Raw genomic sequence first — 25,206 nt, 5'->3', positions numbered from 1 at the left:
TGGGGCTTTCTTTCCTGCCTTTCCCCGGGACGGGCAGCGGATCCCCGCGGAGCCGGGGCAGCATCCCTCCCTCAGGAGAGCGCAGCTGCCTCACCTTCCCGCAGACTTCCCGAACTCTGCCCGAATCTTCCACGGGCGGGGGCGGTTCAGCCTGTGCTGCCCGGTCCCTCCCTCGCCATCCCCGCCGGCGCCCCCTCCCTCCCGCCGCGGGGCAGCTCCGGCGCGGCTCTCGCCCCCTCAGCCCTCGCCCGCCGCGGTCGGTGCGAGGCGGCTCGAGGCGCGGCGGTGGGCAAGGCGCCTGCGCAGCTCTCCCGGGCATGCTCATTAACAGCGGAGAAGCCGAAAAGGGGAAAAAAAAAAAGAAAAATCCCACCCTGAGAGCGAGCGGCGCCGCTGACACTACACCCGCCGGAGAGCAGCGGCGGCAGCAGCGGCGGGGCTGCGCCGCGCCGGCCACGCGTCCCCTCACGCCTCGGCTCCCAGCGCCCGCCGCGGGCAGCAGCGGGGCGAGCCGCGGCACCGGCAGCCGCGCGTCGCCCCGGCGGGGCGGAGGGGCCAGGGCGGGCTGCCGGGGAGCCGCCGGCAGCGGCGATGTGGATTTATATTGGCCCGCGCCGCAGCCGCCGGGGAGCGGGGCGCGGACACCGCACCTAGAGGCGATGGGCGAAGTCGTCGTCGGGGCTGAGCCGGGGCGCTGCTGAAAGTTCAGCCGGTGGCCGCGCTCGGTAAGTTTGCCGGGGAGGCGGGAGCGGCGCCGCAGGCGCCCGAACTTCGCTTTTCGCGGGGGGCAACGGCGTCCGCGCCGGGGCGGAGAGGGGAGCGCCGGGCGCCGCCGGAGGTGCCTTATCCCGGCGGAGCGGGAGCCGCCGGGCGCTCCCGGAGGGTTTTTGCGGATGGCACTGGGTGTGTACGTGCGGCTCCGTGTGCGCTGAGGGGGCGGCGGGTGCAGCGGGCGGCTGCCGGGCTCCGGGGCGGTGCGTGCGGGCACCGCGCGGCTGCGGGAGTGGGCGCCCAGCAGCGATGCTGCGCTCGGGGCTGAGCCCCGGCACCCCGCACACCTACAGGGTCTCCTTTGGGCGCCGTGTGCCGGCGCGGAGCGGCGCTCTGACCGTCCGGCCGCGGTTGCCATCGCCCCGAGTGGCAGCGGCTCCCGTCCCCGAGGCGGAGCGCGGCGGGTGCGCGGCTCTCCGCGGGGTGCGGCGGCGGCGAAAGGCGGGGCGCTGCCGGGGGCCGGGCTCCGGCTCCGCGCTGGCGTTGCGGGAGCGCCCGGGCCGCTCACATGCCGCATCTCCGGTGCGCGCAGGGGTGAGGCGGCTCCGCCGGGGCAGCGGGACCGCGCTCGCTCCCAGCTGGAGGAGAGAGCTGCCTGATTTCTCACCGCTCAGGCGTAATCTGCTAAACGTGTGCTTGGTGCATTCTCCTGCCAGTGACTGTGGGATCTGGTAATCTCTTTTAGTCAAGGCGTGTGTACATACAGTCGTTACACTGCTTTGCTGCTTCCAGCTGTTTTTTCTCTAAAACACCTTCCAGCTGTAGCTCGTGACTGACTGTTTAAGCTCGATGTATGCTTAGACCAGCTGTGGATATGTTTGTGGTACATAGTGAGAAACCTGCCTCTGTAGTATTTAACTGTGTGCTCTTACCGTGCTGAATGGCAACACGTTTACCTTAGCAGATCTGGGCTTTACGTGTTCTAATACTGAAATCAATGCCAAGAACTCCCCGCCTTCCCCTTTATTTGGCTTAAATATATGCTACCTTTTTAGGCTGTATAGTAACTATCGTAGTGATAGTCTTTTATTGATTGTTTTCCCAATATCCAAAGGTTGTAGATACCCATCTTGATTGTGCTGATGCTTCCCTGATAATTAACGAGTCAGATACACTCTACTATGGAAATAAATACCAACTGTCCGTGTGGTGGGGCAAGCATCTCAGACATCTTCTGTCTCTCCAAATGGTTTTGCAGTAACAAACCCCACCACTCCTAGTGCTGGATTTTAGCTGTTAATTGTGAACCTTAACGTAAAGCAATTTGATATTTGAAGTATGGAATTCCTGGTGTTGTAGAGAGCACTTTGTGAATCACAGATAGCAAGATAAACTGTAGTAAGGGGAGAGCTATACATCAGAAGGTGAGACACAGCCCAATAGCTTTCCTTCTTTCTTGTCCATGGTTTCTTTTCAAAGCTTATTTTATACATGACCCTTAATGCTGTGGATTAATCTCAAAACACTTATTCACAGGTGAAATGCAGTCGACTTAATAACCTGCTATCCCTATAGATATCATATTGATAACATAAATTCATCAGAAGTTGATACTGTCGTTTTAATATAACTGTGTGTCTTGGAGATTTTGGCTTGTTGGTTTGTTTTAAGAACTCAAATCTCTAAACTGCCTGGGAATTTAGGAACCTCTCTTGGTCTTGCCTTTTTTTTGTTGGTGTGGGGGGGGGGATTTGTTGGTTGGTTGGTTATTGTTTTGTTTTGTGGGGGTTTTTTTGTTATGTCACAGTTTTATTTCAAAGAATGGTTAGAAGTTTTCTGAACACATATCCAATAGGATTTTTCTCTGAACATCTGACCTCTAAAATACCCCAAACTATCAAAACCAAATAAGATCCCAAGAAAATTGTATTTCAAATACTGAAATAAAAATCCTTTATTTTAAAGAGAACAGTTCCTTTCAGTTGCCAAATTTTAAGTACTTAAATGATGTGTATAAATAGCAAATAGAAAATTCTTATTAAAAGCAGCTTTTAAGAATGTGTGAATGCAAATTACTACTCTCAACACTTCAAGTAGTCAGATGTGGAAGTAAATGAGCATATTGTATTGATGGCTTATGTGTAAAAAAACCATTGAAATGTATTCAGAGTTCTATAAAAGCAGTGTCATATGAGGAAAACTGTGGAAAAGGAAATCTATTACTCATTTGATGTGGCATCGTAGTTAAAATGGTAGTTTTGAAAACTGAAGAAATTACCTGCTTGCTCACACGTGTGCCTGTAGTCACATATGGAGATGTGCAGCATTATGCTCTGCAGTAATGGCTTAGGAATGGGTAAACGTATACTTCCTTCTTTCCATTAAGGTAGGAAATTTGGAGGATTGGTGTTGATGATAATTGGAACAGGCAGGACATTACTTCAATGTGATTCATGAGGTCTAAGTGTTATGCATTTAATTTCTAAATTATCTTAATCTGAAAAATGTAAGAAGAATAATGCTGCTTAATTTATCATGATCTCAGGGCTTTGGATATGGGAGAACTGTCCTCTCCATTTTACGAACTGAGAAAATGATGTGTCCTTGTCTTTGCTTCTGTCACAATGGTTGCCAGTATCTTACAATGATTGTAAGTGGGACTAGATTTTGAATTTTTTAGAGACCAGATATAAACTGGTGATGGAACTATGTCTGAAATTTGTGAGTTTCTGTTTTCTTTTCTGCAATTTCTTTATTTAGATGTGCACGTTGATTATATTTGACAGCTAAGCACAACTGAGTTAATGATAATTTTTGTGAGACCAAACAGACTTAATACAGTTTTGCTTTTTCTCTAAAGGCCCAGTACTGAGTCTTCTGATTTGTGGTCTGAAATTTTCTGCCTTCAGAATTAGTGAAAATGACATCAAGTCAAACTGTAGTTTGGTAATTGTTGGTGGAAGCAATTTTATGTATTGTACTCACTATTCTGTTTAGCTTATTTTGTGCTTTAAAGTGGTAGATGCATGAAGTACTGTAATACGTATGCACCCTTTATATGAGTTAAGAAAAGGAAATACAGTGTTTGCTTTGTCACTTTTCATTTGCTCACCCTTAAAGTTCAGTTACAATCCCAGTGTACAAACTTTAGATTTCCGAAGATTTTTGTGCATTACATACACAAGTTGATGACAACTTATGTTTCTAAAAACCTATGTAGAAGTTATCAATAAATGTATCAGTATTAAAACAGTAAGGAGAATTTCATAGAGTCATAGAATAGTTTGAGTTGGAAGGGACTTTTAAAGGTCATCCAGTCCAACTCCTCTGCAATCAGCAGGAATATCTTCAAGTAGATCAGGTTTCTCAGAGCCCTGTCCAACATGACCTTGAATGTTTCAAAGGATGGGGCATCTTCCACCTCTCTTGGCAACCTGTGCCAGTGTCTCATCACCTATACTAAAAAAAAAAAAAAATTCTTCCTTAATCTAAATTGACTCATCTTCAGCTGGAAACCATTAGCCCTTATCCTGTTTAAGTCATTGTTGTTGGTATCAGTGTTTTACTACAGTCCTGTCCAATGAATAAATAAAAATAATTCTTGTCTTACAAATTAAAATGTTTGCTGTGCTCGGGAAGACCACATTGAAGCTAAGATTCGTGAAGGTTTCAGTTCAGAAAAAGCATGTTTAGAAAAAAATTCTGATTTTTATGATGTAAGATTGTGTGGAATCATAGGTGGAAATGTGCTAAAGTGATGATGTTGCTCTCCTATAGAGTTGATCCAGTCTTATACTGTGTTGTGAAAAACAGAAAAGTTAGAGCTGGTTATCCAACCTTCCATTCATTACCAGTGCTGCATTTCTGTATGATGCTGTTTTGCAACTGGTATGACTAAATTGAAAACCCACTAGAGAACAAAAAGCTCTGAATCTCGCTTTAGTCTAGGTAGCATGCAAATCTCTCATCTGTGGAGACAGATAGATCAGCCAGCTACCGGCGTATCAACCTTTCGATGATTCTGCCTGACCAGCCCTGCATCATCGAGGGCTTTTGCATCTTTCCAGTTTCTCGGTGATGCTCACCAAGAGCATCATCATTATTTTACCAGGTAGATACTGTAAAAGATTGAGCCTTCTGCTGAAGTGCTAGTAAGTGGCATATTCAAAGTTTATTGAAATCAGTTAGAGGTAGACTTGTCCCTCCCTCAACCTGCCATTTTACTTACTTACTTTTTGTGGTTTCTTCACCAAGGACACAGTTCAGTAATATTTGCCTGAGCTATTGCATATTCACAGAATTATTCTGTAGTATAGCTTTAGGTTTTAGACTATAATAGAATTGTCAGTGGTAGCTGCATCCTCCAAAGTGTCTATCCAACATGTTGTATCTTACTATTGTTCTCCTTTCCATGACTCAAACAGTTAATTAAGAAAGAGCCATAAATGTGCTAAGTGTCAGTTGATCTCTCTGAGTAAAATAAGAGGGAAATTATGTTAAATGGTACTTCTGTTGGATGGAAAGTTAGATTTTGATGCTGCTTAAGTAAAAAGGAGATATTAGTTATATTCTTATCTTGGCACTTTGATAAGCCTGTTCTTGAGACTCTTCTGTTGTATTTCATGATGAGGAGACTATGCTTAAATGAGCAGATTTCAGTCCTCATCCATCTTTGCCTTTGGCTGAAACCCCATAAATATTAATTCCTTTAAAAAAAAAGTCTTTACTAGTAGGCTTAAAAATCGGTTCACGTGGATGAAGCTAAAGTCTGCCATTGCCATCTAACTTCAGAAAACCTCTTTTTTATTTGTTGATGTGTGTTTTCTGTTTATTTGCTTGATAACCTTCCTACATCTTGAAATTTGACACACTGTAACATGGAAATCTTTGTGTATAAATTATAGCTGTAGTTAGCATTCTGCAACACAGTAATGCCTCTAGTATTTATACTTGACAGGAGAAATAATTTAGATGCTTCTCCACTTTTTTTTTATAGCTTGTAGGTGTTACCTGTTCATTTAATTCTCATAATAAATGCCAGTGGTTTTACCTTAATGTACCTTTAATAAATTTAAAAACCTGTTTGAGCAACGAAAAAGCACCAGAAATACAACTTTAGTGAAATTGAAATATTAATATCAGTGATACAGGGTTAATTGAATGTCAGGAAAAAAATGCCATCCAGAGGATGAACACTCCTTTACTTGTAACTTCTACATTGAGAGTAATTTCAAGGTGTTTTGAAAGTTGAAATGAGTGCTAAAATGGTGGGGAAAATGCATCCTAAATCTGCAGCTTGTAACTTAACTGCTGCTGTTATATTTGAACACAAAATCCAAAGCAGTTTCTTGAATAATAATGAAACGGGGCATAAAAATTAATCTCCATAAAAAGTCCCTAAGGGGGGAAAAAAGGCAGATAACTTTGTGAAGAGCATTCTAGTGTGCAAGGAGATGAGGCATTTCTCATACTCGTGTTGCTGAGTAATCTTTATTTACTTATATGGTGTAAGTTTTGGTACTTTTTTCCCTTATTTTCTTGAGCCAAAGATGTTTGACTCTATCTGCCCTTTCCACAGAACAGTCACATGAGTTTAGTGCTCCTGTTGCCAGTCTAGCTGCATTCTGATTATCTGTCAGTAAGTAACTGGTATCTTCTCTGTTAAAGTTCCAGTTAGTCTGTTAAAAAAAAAAAAAAAAAGGAAACTTTTCCTTTCAAGCTTTCAGAAGCAGTTCACTTCCTGACAGCATTAAAGCATTGTCTCTTCTCTGGCTTGATGTTGAAGCTTCTGTATTGAACTCAGCACGTTTCCATTTTCTTTTGAACTGATGAAGAGTCAAAACTTAATGTAGCAGATTCATCAGCTGGGAATGAAGATGGGATTTATTTTGGAGAGCTGAGATGTTGAAGACTTGTGTATTCTCCTCTGCTGAATATGGAACCTGCATGTTGGATTTCTTGAATTTGTTTGATTGGGTATTGAGTTGAGCAGCTTTGGATTCCTGTTAGGTATTTGCCATGTAACCTTTTATACTTTCAGACTTGTAACTGTATCTAGAAATGGCAGATGTATGGAAATTAAGTGATGCTGATAGTCTCATATATAAATATATACACATGGTGTTACACTGAATGTAGACCATATGCTCAATTTAATAAAAATAATCAAAAATTAAATTAAAAGTTTATTTTTATTTCATAAGTCTCAGAATATGATTGCTGGATCGTAGGTGTCTGTGTTGCTTATGATTTAAAAATCTGTCTTTAGTTTTCCATGTTCAGAACTTCTTACAGACATATGATTATATTGTGTTTTATCATTGCTTACCACTACCATACCATAAATCTTCAAGCCAACACAAACAGGGCCCTTGAAGTGTTAGTCATTCCAGCCTCATTCTTAGTGAGTAACCTTTGACATTTTCAGGAAACATCAGCATGTTGGGTGCTAAAGTGTACTGCCTATGTTGTTATCAGATGGAGACAAGTTCTCATTTTTAGAAGAAATTACTCAAAAGTAAAATGCAGGAAAATGTGAATTGCCTGCTTCTTCTCCACATGTGCTTTTGTTTTGTTGATAAGCAAAGGGCATAAAATATTTCTAGTGTGTACTAGTTTTTAACAAACAGAAGCTCTGAGCAAGTGTTTGCAAGCTCTGATTTCATCTTAACAGCTGTGGTCAGCGTGCAAGGTGTTTACACGAGCCAGTGTCTGAGGATAAGGACCAAGAGCTCAGCTGTGTCACTCAGCCAGAGAGGTCCAGCACCTTCATTAGAGTTTGAAAATCTGGCACCATTTTTGCATAACTGCTGTGTATTTGTATAATGGCAAAGTGATAGTGAGTGAAGTATAAACAGTTCTAGCATGATGTGATGGTGGATTTCACACCAGAACATGAGAAGCAGCAGTAAATCAAATAATGACTCTTCATATTTTAGTAATGTTTTACCTTATTGATTGGAAATAGAGAGTAAATAAGAGTCACACATTTTAGGTTAGCAGATCTTTTTCTTTGCTCATCATCTTGCTGATGAATGGTCTGATCTAAAAATAATAAAATGTGTTTCTGACATCTGTTTGAAATAGATTGCTTAAATAGTGTGTTCAGCTTTTTTGATTTGCTCTGCCTTTTTAACAGTGGGGATTTCCACACCTAAGGGATAAATGTAGGGCTGCAGTTCAAGTCGCAAATGCAAAGTAAATGCATCAAAACATTCAAGAAACATCAGCACCATATCCATTAAAATATTTAATTGGAATACTATTAAAGATCTAGCATGTACTTCTAAATAAAATAAAGCTATTGAGAGCCCAATATTTTGTATGAAATGGCATGGTTATAGTACCAGGGTACCCTTAGTAGTTGTCTTTATTTCCAAACAAATCTGAATATTTTCTAGATTTTGGGGTTTTTTAAAAAAATTATTCTGTGTCAGCACTTTTCTATGTATGAAAATAATAATACTTTTTTGGAGGAGATCTGCCTCTATCTAAAAAGTAACTCAAACTGCCTACATCCTTAAAAGGAAAAACCTCAATCAAGAATCAGTCTTCTATTGCATGTTACAATACCGTATGAAAAATCTATTGTCACCCTTTCTCCTCAGAATTTATAAGCTAATTTTAAAATATCAAGGGAAGTAAGAGATGGGAATAAAAGCCATGGAATGAAATCAGAGGGAAAAGGCTCTTAATAGAGTGCTGCTGTTTGGTGTCTCTCCACAGAGAGACTTCCACCTGCTTCTCTCAGTGTGATGGTATGACACCAAAGAAAAGCTGGGCGTTCAAGAGTTTAAGCTGGGCATCATTTATGAAAGACTTGGGCAGAAAGGATAGGTGAGAAATAAATTGGAAGAGAAGGAAACCAGCTGCAGTTCTAGGCCAAAGCAAAACTGAATGTGCTCAAGGTAATTTGAAAATGGTGCAGAGTGAGGAGGAGAGACGAGGTGAGGTGGAGCAGGAGAATGAAGCTGCGTGACTGGAGCAGTAAAAATGGCCAAGGGTGTTCCCCATTTGCTCTCATGTTCCAGGTAGGCTGCCACAGGTAGACTCATGCTACTGATACCACTTGTTAGCCAAGTGCTTTTGGCAGATCTGAGCTATTCTAAATTTGCCTTGACTGATGTAATCAAACACGGAACCTCTTGTTTAAATATATGTAGTGACATGTACATGTGCTTCCCCTACTTCTGAGCTTGTGTTCAACTGCAGTGGGGTCCTGTATAATTAACTTCTGGTATATTTTCTGTTGATGTCAAACCTCATGGGAAGATTTGTGGCAACAGGGTCAGTAGAAACCTTAACTTCACAGCTTTTCTGGAAGTAGCATTGAATCATAATATCCATTGATAAATCAGCAGTGAACTGCTCCAGCTTGGAGTTGTGCCTCTCTCTTCTCTTCTTTAGATAGTGTTGCTTTGTCTTGGATTTTCTACTTGCATTTGGGTGTCGCTATTTCTTGTAGGTTTTAAACCAACTATTTCATTCTGGGAAATGCTAAGAAACTTGAGGACAAAAGAGAAAGTGTAGGGTTTTGTTTGTTTTCTTCTTTTGTTACCGGATTATCGTTAGTATATGTATATGTTTTGTAATTGTTTTGTAAAAAAATTAAACAGCCTTCCTAATTATCTGGGAGGTAATTAGAAAAATACTTCCAGTTTTCTCTCAGAAAAGAAAGTCTTTTTGGGCTGAAAAGAAAGGGCACTGATGACTCACTTGTGGGCTTGGTAGTTCAGGATGTCTTCTGTAGAACAAGGCTTGAGATTTCCTGGGGCTCTTTGTTGTGTCCCATTAGAGTGAAAACTATAAGGATATGTTGGGACACCTTAATGGCATGGAGCTGTGCACTGGAACAGTCTCCTCAGGTCACAGCACTGAGTCTGCCAGAGTTCAGGAAGGGAACAGTTGGGACAGTGTTCTCAGACCCACGGTGTGATCACTGGGATGTCCTGTGCAGGGCCTGGAGCTGGACTTCAATGATCTTTGTAGGTCTCTTCCAATTCGGGATATTCTTTGTTCTATGATCCATCTTCACACTGACCACAGAGATTGCTGTGATTTGTAAGGGGAGATTCTGTTTTAGTGTGTGCACGGGTTTTGCTTATTTTCCATGAGCTGTGATCCCCTGCACAGATTTCTTGTGAAGAGCATGAGAGAAGTGAAGGACGACACCAAATCTGGAACCAACTTTCTTCATTATTGTTTGGATAATGTATTAATGGGAACCTTAGGAATGACAAAGTTTGAAATAAATTAGAAGTAGAAATGAGGCATTTTTCAAAAATCCCTCCAGTAAATGTTTATCTACTATTAACTGATATGCAGAAACAACTTAAGTATTAATTTCCTACACTGAGGATGCGTGAAATCAGTTCAAGGCTATTATGCCCTGAATTTGCAGACAGCTCGTTGTAATTAAGAAATAAACCTCAGAGTTGTTGTTTTGATTTTTCTCCGATGCTTTGCCTGGGGGTCAGGAATGTGTTCTTGATGCCTGCTGTCTATAGGCACTAAAAGACTTAAATAGCATTGTGCCTATTAACAGAAGTTGTTTGCATTTTGCAAATATTTCCCTCCAAAGCTGATTTAGTGTTCCAGCATAAAAGGGCTGTGGTATTACAAGGCTGTTAATAGATGAGAGAACAACTATATGTACCATGAAGGTGATTATGACCATAGGAAACTTGTATCAAAATTGCTTTAGGTCATAATGTTGTGGTATTGAAACTTTTAAAAGGTTATTTCCTTAAACTGTTAACAAAACTGGTCTTCTGTTATGGTTTCAGCTCCTAGGGACAAAACCTTAAGTATTATATCTGCTTTGTCTGCAGAATAAAACAGGAGCTCTTCTGACAGTTACCCTGGGAGCTGAGCATCTTGTTACATTTGAGTACAAAGGCAAAGTTCATTACTGATGGGAAAACAAACTTTCTCTACCATAGCATTTCAAATTCAACTCTCTGCTAAGTAGTGCTCATTAAATAATCTGTCATTTACAGGAATTACTATTTTAGGCCTTTTAAATGTTTCAGTGATTTTTCTTACATGGGATGAGATTTGTATGTTTTAAGAAAGAAGGGCAGAAAAGGACGCTGTTTCTGAAAGATTATCTTTCTGGGGAAGCACACAGCTAAAATTGGACAGTAGATGAGCTGTATTGGCCTAAGGGGCAATGATAACAGAATTAGTAGAAATAAAGATTTCTTGTTTCATGCTTGCTGAAATAACTCATCTGTTTTGGGGAATATGTAGATGATACTCCCTGAAGTGTAATTTATTGCATACAGTTTCTGAGGATTCCCAGATTATATCCAAATTCACTTTTCCTCTTCTAGTATACAGTTAATGGGGAAATAAAGCAGCTCTGTTTTATCTGCTTCTGCTGCTTGGTCTTAGAAGTCTGAGAGAGCTGTTCCGTTCATCTCTGAAGGTGCATTGCCCTCTCTCCAGTGCAGGAATGTTCTTTCCTCTTGGGTGCCTTTTTCTCCTCTCCAGTTCTTCCCTCCTTCCACTAACCCATCAACAGTGTTTGGGAAGATCCCTGAAGACCTCTTACATGCATAGCCAGCACTGGCAGAGTAAAATACCTCTAAATAGTCAAGTGTCAGAGTTTTTTAGCAGAACAGGAACAGTTTCTGAGACAGGACTGTAAAGTACCAAGTGCCAGTTGCACATTCATATATAGCAGCTTTGTCCTGCTTGGGACCTCACCCTTCTAGGTTTTCAAAGCAGAAAACCTTACCTAAATCTGCAGTCACTCTGTGGTTTTTCTATTACATGGAATCTTACTTTATAAACAGAATTTTTGAAGAAACATAAATGCTCTGTAGCAATTTTAAACTCTTGGGTCAACTTGTAAACCTCTCCAAGAAGATTGTGGGTGGGTGGGGAATTATTTTTAAAATTAGAGATCTGCAATGCCAAGTATGTATCCACTTCTGCGTTTTCTTAGTTATGACTAAAAGACTAAAGATACCTCTTTTAATTCTTTCTCTTGACATTTCCTGAGCAGCTTAGATGAGGTTCTTTGCTACAGACAAGCGGTTTAAAAATTTTACATGAGTAAGGTGATAATATGGGGGTCAGACATAAGGTTTTCTATACCAGATCAAAAAAATGGGTGTTCTAGTTCAGCATCGTGCTTCTGGTCGGCAGTTCCCTAACAAACCCATAAACAAGGAACATTATTTTGACCTGGATACTCTTCAACTGATAGTGGAAATGGTGGCCAGACACAGGAAGGCTCATTTTAGTGTACAGATCCTTTTAGTTGTTAGTGCACCTCCGATCTGAACAAAGGCATAGTTTGTAGAGTACAAATACATGGATTTTGAGAATGTGCCTCTAAATAAATGAACATTCATTCAAATTGTGAATCTAAGGATGGATAACATTAGCTAAAGAATATAATTCTTCTAGAAATGAGTGCTTCGTAATGAATGGCATTCAAGACGACAGTTGTCCACTTGAATTCTCAATACTGTGGACTTGCTGGAATTTTATTTCACTGAAAAATTAAATTAAAATCACTTCATTCCTCCTTTGCAGTCATATAAATGAAACTATTTCAAATTATATCAGATAAAAATTGTTTCCATAGTAACAGATTCTAAGGTGTTTGTAGAATGATGAAAGGAACTTAGCAAAAAGTTGTTCTGAATATTTAAAACAATCCAAACTTTGAGTTTGGTTTTTGCACAACAATTTCACCTTTTTTTCAACTTGCGAAATGGAACTGAAGCTATAATTTGCAATGATAAAGTAAATGACTGGAGTTTAAAGGTCCTTTTCTGAATGAATTTTGAAGGTAAGTCTTATCTGCATAGTTCTTGAGGCAATGGACTTTTGAGCTGTTATTCCTACATTTTAAAATGTTGATACATTTTTCAGGTTTGGATGAGAGGGAAAAGTAAGTATTTGTAGCCTTCAGCCATGGAATGGTAGCTTTTCTGGGAGATTAACTGAGAAACAGCAGGTCTTAGTATCACATTTGTTTATTGTGCATTGTGGATCATATTGCTGCTCACACTTCTCACTTCTGTTTATCTTTTTAAAAAGGCATTTAATTAACTGCATATACAGGAGAATAACTGTTTCGTGTTTTGAGGGTCACTGAAACAACTCCCCTAATTTTTCTTCTGCACCTAATACATTCCATGCTATGAAGAAAATAGTTTCTGTGCCCAAACTTCAGCTTATATTACTGTACTTCTTCAGCAGAGGAAGTATCCAACAGGAAATGCTGGCTGCATATATGTGCCATCCTCAACGGAACCTGCTGTTGTTTTCCAACATATTTTTTATTGTTCATGAAGTCATTCATGCATGTAACTTTAAAATGGGGCCTTGTTTATTTCAAGTAAATCTAGGAAAGTCATAAAATATAACTCTTATCTTTTTCATCATGGGCTAACATTCCTTTTAATAGAAAGGTTTCACAGTGGAAGACCAGTGAAGTCTGCAAAACTTCTTTCTTGTTCTTTCTCATATGTAAAGAGGTATCTGTATCATTATTCAAACAGCATATCCAGAGCCACTAAATATACTGCTATTAAATAGTGAAAATTAGTGATCATAAAGTGAACTATGTGTACTTGGATATACTTAACGTGAGTCATATAGCTGGCACTGAATCAAGTGCAGTATTACTATGAAATGATGGATATGTTGCTTTTATAACAACATAACAGCTGAAGTGATTTTTCAGCATCATTTGGAAATGGATAGACTTTATTTTCAGTTGTCATAATATTCCATTTTAGAATAAATGTACCACCCAACAATGATAAATTTGTACTCTCTTTTTGAATCAGGTTGGTATTTTTGTATCACTTGTGCTCTAAGCTCCATCATAAAACTGAAATTTTACATACCTTATGTTTGGCTTTTTAATTTGGGCAGTCTTTTGCATTGTGCTGTACAGCTTGCTGGTCAGTAGGAATAGTGTATAAGAGTAGCTAATGCCACATTTTACTGGGTGCCTAACTTCTAATAGTGTATTTTGGGTTTTATTGAGTTATAGAATGACTAAGAACCGCTAGCTGTAAATCAGTAAACATTAAATGAAATCTAGAGACTTTAGTTTTGAAGACAAACTAGCACAAAAGACACTGAGACCAACACTTCAACAATTTCTTCATTCAAGCTACATTGTCAGTTTTTTAGTGACACCTTTGTTAGATCTTTTTCACACTCCAGAGAAACCAATATAATAGTTGTTTTGGAAATCAGCTCTTCAACTTAAGCTTGTGAGCAGAGGGCAACTTCATATTTAGGAAAAAAAGCCAAGGTTGTCAAGTCCAGGATGCAGAGAACAGTGCTGTAGTTCTTATGGGTAGCCTGGCAGCTACCATGGACAGTGTATCTTCAGAGAGTGTGCATGCACTTCTCCACACCAAATAATCGAGAGTTTAGGAACTTGTCATTCTCCCCCAGATTGTATCTGTTTCCTGTGACTTTCTTTTCCCCAACTACATTTGTTGTTTAGGTTGTAGCTACTCAATAGTAGATATTTGGATGATGTGGAAGAGTTTTTACTTTTCCTGCTGCCAGGTCTCTTGTTTTAATTTTTTAAGTGGAGATCATGTAGTCCATAGTCCATTTTGAATCTCTCTTTACAACTCTAAAGGCTGAAGTTTTTGCAGAAGTGTTCTTTATAGAGCTTTCATTCTTATTCCCTGATTCCAGTGGGAAAAAAAATATAACATAACAGACTTCTTTTAAGCTGAAAAAAAAATTATGTGCATCTTAAACATTTGCTTCTATTTGCATGTTAGAATTGAAATGTATGAACACAAATACAACGTGTTTGTCATCTTTTAAATTTGTTAAAATGTCAGTAAAGTAGTAAATATTTGGTTCTGTTTCCTGGCAGACTGGGGGTAGACAGTAGATGCCTTCTAATTAGTAAAAGTCCTCCTACAGAACTGTAAAAGGTATTCTCAGTCTTTATCAGCTTTTAATTTTACATTATGGAGGTGACAATGGCCCTTGTCCTCATTAGCCTTCTGCTTCTTTGCTTATAAGCATCTCTCAGCTTGTACTCTTTTCAGTTTTGTCTGAGGAATAATGCCCTTTTTTCTGCAAAAATATTTCTTGGACTTTTTTTCACACTTGGTGTTTGTTTCAATTTTTGTTTCATAAATTCCTGTAATTTTGTAATAAGCCTCACTTTTCCTCACAGCGTTGGGTTTTCTTGGGGTTTTTTTTTCACCTACACTGCAAACATTGAGTTTTATGTGGTGTTTCATGGGCACAAATGTTAGAATTCATACAATGATTCCTGGGTTTTTTGTGCACGTTCGATGTTAAGGTTTTGACTTACTGTTTAGTCTTCTACTGTGTAGCAGTAGTAGACCACAATGACCTTAGAGTCAGGGAAAATATTTGGGTACTTTAGTCTGAGGAAAAACAAATTCTCCAAAATGCATTTTCCTAAGATACTGATTTCCTAAGACTACTGCCTAAGTGAAACATCCTAATATAGGAATTCAGTCTTGAATAGTGGAGCTAAGTTATACTGTATTAACTTTATCTTTAAAAAAAGAACTGACTGAGAAGTTGTAAATATGGTGCTGCATGAGACCCTAATACTCTGGCGGTTTTAGAGAGAGATTTAGAGCTGTTTGCTTTTTGAGAGGAAAATATTGTGACAGCTGTGCTTAAACATGTTTTATGTGCTTAAAAGTTAAGGCAGAGTTAGAGGGGGAAAAAATCAAGAGGTGCCCAAAACCAGCAGTTGGGCATCAGTTCAGAGGAAGCCAAGACAGATCTTTGAAGCTCTTTAGATGTAAATCAAATCTTGTCATAGATCAAGACACTTTCAGGTTTCCTGAAAGTTATTTGCAAGAAATAAAATTAATCTAAATTAAATAGTTTTCTTTTTCTGAGAGTAGACAGACTTTGTGTTTCCGGAGTTGTATACATGTGGTGCCTTGAAGCCTTTCAAGTGTTTGTGTATCCAATGAATTGTAATCAAGTGTCACTTTCCACCCCTCATGCCAGCTCCTTCTTCCTGACAAAACAGGTGCCATATAAATACCTTGTCCTTTGTCAATATTTGCAGCTGTCCTTAAAGTGACAAGTTAAGAGTAATTGATGAGCATTTGTCTCTTGTGAATTCCTCTTTTTCTCTTGGGGTGGGAATATCTCATTAATTGAAACAACAAAAAAATGGTATTACTTGCCATAAAATGTTCAGCATTTCAGTACTGTGTACTAAAACCTCTGTGTCTGCTTCCTCTGCATTAGTTTTCAGCTTTTGTTTTAGTTTCTAAGTCAGTCTTGAAAAGCAGTATCACAGCCAATGTTTATGCAGAAAAGAGACTCATGAAACCTGTATCACCCGTCAATAATTGGTGTGAAGACCTGGTAATTGCTTTATTTTGTAGATAACTTCCCACACAAGGAGTCTAAATCCTGTCTTCCATTGAGCCTGAGAAGCTGCTTTGTCCATTAGGGCTTTTCATTTAAGTTTGTAATGCCACTTAATATTCAAAGACCAGTGGTAAGTCTTGAGCACTATCCAGAGTTGAAATGAAAGGAAATGGACTACAGAAGTTGCAAATCTTGATGAAATAATTTTATCCACCCTTTCATTGAAAAACATAATCACCCAATGTTCATGTTATCATAAAAATCCTAATTTCTAGCCTTCCTTTTTAGTAATTCAATCATATATTACCCAACCAATTCACAAGTGTTCTGGTTTGATTGTAATACCCAGGGAGTGAAGAAGGTGCCTTTTCTTCTGTGCTGATTATCAGATGCACAGAAGGGACAATAGAGAGCATGTTTGAAACCCACATGCCTTCAGATGGCAAAATAATTAATGTCTGTTCTGACTCTTCGTAAGTCTTGAGCTGTTTTCCTCATTTTGCCTGGTTCATCTGTAGGACCACTATTGCATTTGTATCATAGATGAGAATATTGCCAGCTCAGTCTGTTGCTCAGCTGATAAAAGGTTTCTTTGGCACTTGTGTGACTTCTTGCTTACAGCCATGTAGGAAGGGAGGACTGCCCACGGTGTCTATGGAAAACGGAGCATTTTGTAGTGAAAATGCAGTTTCTTTCTCCATCGTTCCAGGCAGTGGGTCATAGTGGGGCTTGTAGGAAAAGGTGAGCCTTGATTTCTGGCCTGAAGCTGTGGTACCTCTGAGGTCTGCAGGTGTCCAAGGTCTTGTGAAGAAGCAATAGTTGCTTCTGATGCAACACGCTAATCTCTGTGAAGTCTTGCTAGTTTTATTATGAAATAGCTGAAAGGCATCTGTAAGAACCATTCTTAAATATAAGACAATCCTGTTTTCTTACACAATGTAGAAATGTTTTTCTACCTGTCACCTGCAGCTGTGCAAACTAGACAAACTTTTCAGAATATTTGAAAATATGTGAACAAACCCGGAAGAACAGATTTAGCAAGACCATCACAGCAAATATAAAATACACTGATTCAAGTAACTATACACCAGAGGATTGTGAGGAATCTAAACAGAACTATTGTCCAGGTAAACTAATTTGATACTACATAATTATCATATCTGCTAGAATAAAGGATTTATTACTAATTCAGTGGTTCCAGTAAAACAAAAAAAGTGACAAGAAAATTTCAGCTATTTCTCTTGAACACTCTTCTGGAAAAGCTTGAACAATGCCGCTATTTGGGGTTTTTTTTCTTTACTGTAATACATGAACATATGAATGATGAATGATATATAGTATCATTCATATAATGCTATGAACATAGAATATTTTTTTTGGTGTTAAAATCAGGGAAAATCAGTGCCACATAGATACTGATGGCAATTGACTGAAGCACAAAAATATGTTCTGTTGCTTTTATTAAAGGCTGTGAAATTTTTTCTTTAGAGTCACACACCTTGACATGGTTGTAAAAGTAAGAAACAAGGGCATGTGGCCTAGAGAAACTAAGAGTCAGGGTAGCATCCTTCCTGGATTGCCTTAAAGATATAGTAAGCATAATTGGTAATTCAGTGGCAATTGTGTGGTAATGTGTTAGATTTTGTTTAATGGCCATATTTTTCCTTCGTGTTGAGGGGAATCATACAAAAGAAGTTTAAACCATTAATGTTTTGCATTTAGTTATGATAATCTGTTTATTACATACGTATATAGATATATGTATGTGTGTATGTTTATCTTTGTTCCAAAGCATATTGCACATGGAAACTTTGTTATGTATTTTTTTTCAGTATCTTTTTGAAATAGGTTGGCACTTTTCTTCTTTTCAGGATAAATGCTGTGTACTGTGCTAAGAGTAACACTTGCTTAGCTTTTTGTTCAGGTTCAGGTCTAGATGCAGAAGGGCTAAATACAGGTTAGCCTGTATTTATTTTTTGTTCTCTAAAGACAAAAAGAAATAAAAGTGATTTTCTGAAGATTATGTCTTATCCACTGTTACATCTGAGATGCCAGATCTTCTATCTATGATCTTTTATTCATCATGAAAATACCCTGGAGCAGTCCGAGTTTCTTCCTGCAGTCTCCAGGGTATCCTTGCTCTTTTGTTCTTTATCTGTCTTGGCCCTGACTTGCCAGATGTGACAGCAGTTTTTGTGGCTGGTCTGAATGCAAGTGCTTGACAGGCTGGCCAAAGAGAAGGGGCAGGTGTGAAACACTCAACCGCTTTCTCCCAGAACCCTGGCTAGCTTTACCTTGTATCTGGGTCTGGACATCTGATAGAATCATTTCAGCTTGAAACCTTTGAGTAATTTTAAGCAAATTTCACTCTGTAATCATGATAATTATGGGACAGAGATAAGGGAGGACTGGGAGTGATGGAGTAAGGAGCTCATGCCGGTTTCCAGTTGTTTGCATAAATTATAGCCTGATTTAATGTCCGATAAGCACAGGAGGAGTATCTGGTGGCCAATATGAATAACAAACCTCTGAATGCAAAATTTGAATGCTCATGGGAAAAGACTGACTAAAATTTGTGCGGGGATGAGATGATGTGTTCATTTTCTGTCTATTTTGCAGGCTAAGCTCTGCAGAGGTTGTGTCATCATAAAAATAATATTTGCAGTTAATTCTTCTAAGTACTAATAGCAATTTGTATAATTTCTATTGGTGAAGGTGTAAAATCTTCTTAATCAAGTAATATTAAGGAGAAGAAATTTTCTTTTTAAGGAGCTTGCATAAGTGATTAACAACAGTTTTACTGAGTGTGTTTAATTTTTAGTGGTTTTGGTTTTCAAGTTCTTTGTACATGTTTAATCTCCAAAAGAAAATGATGTGACACCACTGGCACTCTGGTGTGTGCTTTTTTCTCTAAGTAGTGCTATTCTTTGGGCTGTGTAAGGGTTTTTCCTTTGTCTGCTTTATGCCATTTTATCTTAAATTAATTTCTGGGGTTTTATCTCTGAGAGTCTCTATATAATTATCAATTAATATATGTAACTAGTTATTTGGCATATCTATAGCAGATGAGTATAATTCTTACTAGTTCCAGGTAAATTGACAGTTTTTGTCTGCATTGTGGATATGTGATCTTTATCTTGAGGTTGTTCCTTCTGCTTGTTCTTCCTTCCACTTCCTTATTGTTCCTTCCACCTGTATATAAGTCAAGATTTGCCAAATCTTTGTGTATGTTTGAATGTAGCATAAACATATACATCCTCACACTGCCTCAGAATTGCACTGAATTTCCAGGTTAAGGAAGGAGTTAAAGAAGCTACAGGTCTTCAGCACTCTACTGTAGAAAGAGTTGGTAGTTACATATGCCCATAATAAATGTACACAGTGGTAGTCAGTTTCTGTTTTATTGTGTTTCAGATTAAGTGTTAAGTACTAAAAGAATACCCCCTGTTCTTTTTCAAATTTTTAGTCACCCGTAGATTATAATGAAAATGTTGGTATTAAAGATTAGAATATTACAGTCGTGCTTGGCTGAGCCATGGTATTGCTGGGGAGGGAAGTGCTCCCAGTTGAATACTCTCCTCCAATGTCACAAAGTGGATGGTTCTCTTTGGAGGCTGGAGGTACCTGGGACCCTGTTCTTGACTTCCCTGTGCTGTGAGGAGGGAGGCTCAGCCTGGAAAGGTCCTGCCTGAAGTCCAGAGCTGGTTTCTCAAGGCTGAGCTGCACAGGATCAGTCAGCAAGATGAGATTCACAGACTGACATGACCAGAGAGCTGCAGTGCCGGGGAGTAACCAGCAGCTAACTGGTAAAATTCCGTTTTTAATGGAAAACTGTACGAAATTGAACGTTTTGTGATGTTACACATTACTTCATAACAAGACATAGTTTCATTCTTCAAAAAGATGGCATTAATCTAGAAAGAAGATGATAAAAAAAGTTCATTGGAGGGGAGATCAAATCACATCATCTGAAGCCTTGCAGCTATAAAGAAGCTCAATCCCCTTTTTCTGTTTACTCAGTACTACTAAAGAACTACTTTAGCTCCTTAAGTTTAATGTGTGAGGTTGAAGAGCTTCAGAGAAACTACCAAATGCTTTTGGAATGCATGAGCTCTGGGCTGCAGAGCGGGAACACACAGCTGCCAAGCAGATGATGTGCCAGTTCTGTGATGCTGTCCTTTGCTCTTGCTGCATTGTGGGGCAGGGCAGGATGCCCTTCTGCTGTGGCATTTCTTACATTTGCTTAGAAAATGCCAATCTAGGCATCTGCAATGTCAAGCTTCAGCTGCTTTGCCTTATTCTGATTTTTCTGGGAAATCCTGATATTATTTGTTGCATTTGCAGTTGCATTTTGTAAATTGTACGAGCACTACTTTTCAAATGGAGCCTTTATTAAATATATTTAAAACAAAAAAGCAGGAAATGCATTTTAAAGAAACACGTCTCTCCATCAGAGATACTTCTTTGCGTATACATTGATACCTTATCTAAGGATATTTTAGATTTTGCAGGAATTTCACAGTGTTGTTTAACTGTCAGATGTCAGTGCACACACATAAATGTTGGTCTGTTTGTCTTTCTGCTAAGAACTGATGAAAGAGAGATGGTGTCGTACATTGATTCATGGTTATGTTGAATAGGCTTTCATTTAGTGTATTTTGTGACTACCTTCTTTCAGAGTAAGATAAAAGTGACAGAAACTTATCCTTTCCCCATGTTTTTAGGTAGCCCTTTCTACATCTTTTATATGGACTGATTTTCCCCTGGAGTATTTGAGAGACATAAGCTGAACAAGCCATGCTTTATGGGCACTGCTGAAACAGCTAGGTGGCAATGTTCTTCTTGTTTCTTATCCTTGTACTAGTCCATGATTAAGATGTTTATTAATAAAGAGTAGTACCTTGTAGATTTCATCAGAGAATGAAGTTAATTAAAGTAGTTTTTCAGAAATAGTGATCACATAGAGGTTTGAGAAGGAATACGTCTATAAAACTATTTCTACTTGTTACATGTAAACTAGCTAAGATAAAGCTAGGACTAACATTATAATGATTTCCCATTCTTTTAAGTAGGTGTATTGTATCTGGTAGAGAAAATATTTATGTATTTTAATGTTTTGATTAATAAAATGATTCTGGAATTTTTTTCTACTAAAAATATTTTTATTTGCTCCAAGTTGGTATTGTCATTGACTCATAGCTGTGAATTGAAAAATGTTGCAGTCATCTTGTAGCTAATGCTTTGTCTCAATGTAGCTTTACCATATAGCCAGGCACATCCCTGATGGTCTGGAATGCAGAAGAGCAAGTCATTATTGCTTTTTACCTGTTGTATTTGTTCATCTTAGGTTCCCATAGGAATCTCACTGGTTTTGTTCATGATAGAGGAAATGGCTGCAAGTGAAGATGGGAGTTGAGTTTGACTCCTTCACGTGTGCTGGCTGGGCTTTGGTGTAAATTTTTGTCTCCAGGCAGTTTTTGTCATCAGTTCAGGTTTTGGTAGAACTGGCTGCTGGTGAAGGCAGTGTACAGCAGTAGTTCTTTTGCATTCTTGTAGATGCCATATTTTACCAAATCTCCTACTCTGCTATGTGAGGATATGATCCAAATCTTGTGTTGGGTTTGAGGGAATATGATATGTAAAGCTCTCATGTATACTTACTGCAGTATAAGATAATTAAAACAGTCTTTTTCATGAAGTAAATTTCCTAAAATCATGCTCTTTAAAAAAATCCTTCTGTGGGTGAATTATTTGCCTTTAGGGAAAGAATATTCATGTTAATGTTTTTGTAGTGATTATAAGAGGATATGTGTAAAATTCTGTTGTAGTGAGAATAGAGAAGGAAAAGGAATTGTTCAAAGTTATTTTCCTGTACTCTTCAATTAAAGAACTTTTTCTGTTAAAATATATCAGCATGTTTTCTTTCTGTTGTTGTGCATCAGTTATTTAAACTGTTGTGACTATTAAAAAGAGCTGAGGCTTGTGTTAAGATTTGGCAGTAGTTAAAATCTACTTTTGATTTAAAATCTACTTTTGATTTCCAGTTTCTAAACTTCCCATACTTTCTGAGTTACTGCCTCTAGTTACAAAAAGCGATGTTAAACCAGAACTTTAAATATTGGTTGAAACATAGGGAGAAATCTTTGTGCAGAGACAGGATATGAAACAGTCCTAATTCTTGCAAGAGGAACTAACAGGCAGGTGCTGGAACTCTGCAGACAGTGCTGCTGCTGCTCCCTGCCTCCACGTACCTGCTCCCTGCCCAGAGAGGGGCAGGTATTGCAGTGGCTCCAGTGCTTCTAGATGTTTCCTTACTTTTGACCTGCATCATTTTGTCTGCTGGAAATTTTGAGACACAAAAGCAGGTTTTTGACTATTTCAGTCGAGTCAAAAATTTCCAAACTATCAAAATTAACTGGAATTAATGGAATTCTTTCTGAATTCTTTATATGAAAGTGACTTTATCTGTGACCCTTCATATTAAAATGTGCTTTGTTTTACTATTGTTTGTTTACTATGTTTTACTTTGTTTTTGGCTATTTATCTTGAGAGTAGCTGGTTTGGGGCTATGTTTTGGATTTTTGATGCAAACAGTGTTGATTACACACAGATGCTTTTGCTGAGTGATGCTTGCATGGTGCTAAACACCTTTCCTGCTCCTCACCCACTCGAGCCCTGCTGTCGTGGGGATGCTGAACACCTGCCCACCTCATCACAGGAGGAATGAATTCCTTGTTTTACTTTGCTTGTGCACACATTTGTTTTACATATTAAATTGTCTTCATCTCAACCCATGCATTTTTATGCTTTAACCCTTCCAATTCTTTTCCTCATCCCACAGGAGGAGACTGTGGGATCAGCTGTGCAGAGGCTGAGCTGCCTATGGGAATTAACCCACAGCATTTGCTTTGTCTTGGACTAATGGAATCTCTTTCTATTTATTTGTATTTATAGATTAAATTAAGTCATCAACCAGCAAATTCAAGTCTTCTATTTCGAGACCAGATGATTAAAAGATGTGCAGATTTAGTATTTTGCATTTCCATAGAAGTGGTGTTTCTGATTGCAAGGCAGTGCCCTGGCTCCCACATGAATTTTTAAATATATTCCAAGACTTTTATACTAGGAACAGTCTTTTTTTTTTCGTAGAGGCAGGTGCTGCAATTTCCTTTCCACTCATCCCTTCCCTTTAAGACAGAAAAGGTGTGTGGCCAGGATTTAGATCTTTCTTCAACTACAGAATTCATGTGTAATTTAAATTGAGCCTGCATTATCTGGTTCGTGAAAGCATGCATACTTAGTATGGCTTCTATATTATTTTTATCTCTTGCAATAAAATTGATGGAAAATTCTAATTTCTTTCTGCTTTCAGATATAAAAAGATATCAGTCATTGTTTCAGTTTATCTGCATTGTTAGTAAAGACAAAGAGGATGGTATGTATTAATATTGTATATAATTAAAAAGTATTGGGTGAATATGAGCTTGTATAATGAATTATAACCTAATATACAGAGTACTTAGGGGAATCAAAACATGAATATGCATTAGGAAGTTGCATATTGTGGAAATATATCAGTTTTCTTTTAAAGAAATCTTAAATACTGTGAAGAGGAAACAGCTGAATCTTTCCTTACCTGCAGTAAACAGTTCTCAGTAAGTAGCTGCTTTAGAAGGAATGAAGGTTGTGATATTTTAGACTCGAGTCTAACGTATAATTTGGTCTTTGAGTGTGAATTTTGAATGATTATAATACAATGCTGAGGGCGGTTTTGAAAATTGTTAGACTGGTCCAAAAAAGTTTCTTTAAGGCATTCACTTACTATCATTTAGGGATTCCTGTATATGAAAGGAATGGGATTCCTCTGCACATAACACCATGTCTGTGTTAAGTGAGACTTGTAATACTTAACTCTAATGAGAAATAGTTAACAAAAAAGCACTTTGTCAAGATTTAATTTATCTATTCAAATATTACTACTAAACTTCTTCATTTGTGATTAGAATGTTTTCTGGGCTGGACAGAGAAGCTACTGGAAAACATGAGTTTGACTATCTGTGATTGTTTTTTTCTTTTCGGAATGCCTGTATGTGCTTCTTCACAATCATCTCCAATGATTTTTCCATTTTTTGTTTTCTTATGTTGACCATATTGATTAGTTTCAAATAATTTTTACTGCCGTTTTGTACAGTTTCAGCAGTTGAAGCAGGTTTCAGTGACTATGTATTAATTAATTCAGTTATCTATTTGGGCTTTATGGGATAGAAAAATTAGTATAACACATGTTCTACCTAGTATATTTCTCTTTTAGACAGTCTTACAAATATGCCATTTTGAAAAACAATGAGTTGTAGTTATGAATATTAGAATCTTTAAATTTGCCTTACATGTTCTACAGGGGGCCTATCCCAAGACACCACTCAGTGAATACATGTGGGCTGTCTCCTTATGCAGTAGATCATTACTGTGATTGTTTGGGTAATAGCAGCAGTTCTTTAAAAATTGTGTCTCTTTCTTATATTAAGTTACTTGAATCCTTATTCAATTCATCATAATTTTGCATACATTAAATTTTGGAAGCAGTTGTGACAAGAAAAGTATCTTGCAGAATAATAGGCCTAAGAGGGAGGGATATGTGCTTTGTTTTGGGATTTTGGTCTTTGGTTTGGGTTTTGTTTTGTTTTGTTTTTAATCAGCACCTGCTTAGAAGTTGGAAAATTCTTGGAATTATGTAGATTAAAATCCCATGTTGGATGTCCATGCCTGTTGCTTTATTGTTCCTTCAAAATAATGGTACATCACAATGCTGCTCTAAGTACACATTAATACTGTTACATTCAAGTACATCAATAAAGAATACTCTTTGAAAATCACTGTATTATGCAACTGAAGATTTAGGCTTTACTTTGATATTCTTGAAACTGTTTGATAAGTGTATTCTCTCCCAGATGAGGAATCCAAGGGAGAAAAATAAGCACCTCTTTTTCTCTCTTCTTCCACATATTTGATTAGAGCAGTCAGTCCTATTAAGAAAGAAAGAGAGATCTGGTTAGCTTCTTCTGCTTTTCAGTCTGACAGTCAAAGGCTGTCATGGGGTTTTAAATTACCCAGAAACAAGCT

At 38.5% G+C, this 25,206-nt stretch overlaps 1 protein-coding gene across 4 annotated transcripts in view; it reads left to right on the top strand.

Moving 5' to 3' along the window:
* The first annotated feature begins 627 nt into the window (after positions 1 to 627).
* Positions 628 to 25,206, top strand: part of TENM1 (teneurin transmembrane protein 1) — a 318,181-nt gene continuing 293,602 nt past the window's right edge. For all 4 annotated transcript variants that reach the window (XM_088173259.1, XM_088173258.1, XM_014886212.2 and 1 more), the window contains exon 1: positions 628 to 725. The gene's annotated coding sequence lies outside the window, so the exon portion shown is untranslated. The remainder of the gene's footprint in view (positions 726 to 25,206) is intronic.

The sequence above is a fragment of the Sturnus vulgaris genome, chromosome 14, assembly GCF_052056855.1.
Source record: "Sturnus vulgaris isolate bStuVul1 chromosome 14, bStuVul1.hap1, whole genome shotgun sequence".
Taxonomy (NCBI): domain Eukaryota; kingdom Metazoa; phylum Chordata; class Aves; order Passeriformes; family Sturnidae; genus Sturnus; species Sturnus vulgaris.
The sequence above is the reverse complement of the archived record's forward strand: the minus strand, read 5'-3'. Positions and strand labels throughout refer to the sequence as shown.